A 996-nucleotide genomic window follows, 5' to 3' on the forward strand; every position below is an offset into this window, starting at 1 on the left:
AGACACCTGCTCACACGCAGCATCTGATGAAGGCAAAAACACGACAGGACGGAACAAGTACACAGCGAACAGCAAACATCAAACATGGATCCGACAAGGACAGAAGCAGAAACAGAGAGAGAAATAGGGACTTAATCAGAGGGCAAAATAGGGGACAGGTGTGAAAGAGTAAACGAGGTAGTTAGGAGAATGAGGAACAGCTGGGAGCAGGAACGAAACGATAGAGAGAGAGAGGGATAGAGAGAGAGGGATAGAGACCTAATAAGACCAGCAGGGGGAAACGAATAGAAGAGAAAGCACAGGGACAAGACATGACAATATATGACAAAACATGACAGGTTGCCCTTGGAAAAGCTATTCTTCAATACATGAATATTATCAGTTTCTCTAGGATTGTGGATGGATTCTATATTCATGTGGCGCCATGCAAGAGAGGAAATATGTTTTGTGAAGAGGTTGGTGTTTTGATCCACACATGAAGTTCATCGCCTCCACCACTAAGACCTGTGCTCTCGCGGTGGCAGTCAGCCATCTTACCAGTGTTTGTGAAAGTCAAAATCTTCCAATGCCATAATTAAGTACAGAATTATACTGGTTACACGATGAGGATGGGATTCGAACCCATGCATGCAGAGCACAATGGATTAGCAGTCCATCGCCTTAACCACTCGGCCACCTCATCCTAAAAAAGCAAGTGACCTTAAAAAACTGTAGTTGCTGTATCGAAACCCTTGAATGAAATCTATGAAAGTTAGGCAGAGCAATGGCAGGGCCATGTGTCGATCCAATCGAGACATTTAACAAATCTGTTGTCAGGCCGAGTTGCCTCAAATGCTTGATGCAGTGTGTTGAGGTGTCGGTTCAAATCCCACCATTGAGGTTGCCCTTGGAAAAGCTATTCTTCAATACATGAATCTTATCAGTTTCTCTAGGATTGTGGAGGGATTCTATATTCATGTGGGGCCATGCAAGAGAGGAAGTATGTTTTGTGAAGAG

At 44.1% G+C, this 996-nt stretch overlaps 1 non-coding gene across 1 annotated transcript; it reads right to left on the reverse strand.

Annotated features, from left to right (window-relative positions):
• Positions 1-600: 600 nt before the first annotated feature.
• Positions 601-682, reverse strand: trnas-gcu. Its single transcript has one exon. It is a non-coding gene; the product is annotated as a tRNA-Ser (tRNA).
• Between the last annotated feature and the right edge of the window lie 314 nt (positions 683-996).

This window comes from Oncorhynchus gorbuscha, unplaced genomic scaffold (genome assembly GCF_021184085.1).
Source record: "Oncorhynchus gorbuscha isolate QuinsamMale2020 ecotype Even-year unplaced genomic scaffold, OgorEven_v1.0 Un_scaffold_172:::fragment_2:::debris, whole genome shotgun sequence".
Taxonomy (NCBI): domain Eukaryota; kingdom Metazoa; phylum Chordata; class Actinopteri; order Salmoniformes; family Salmonidae; genus Oncorhynchus; species Oncorhynchus gorbuscha.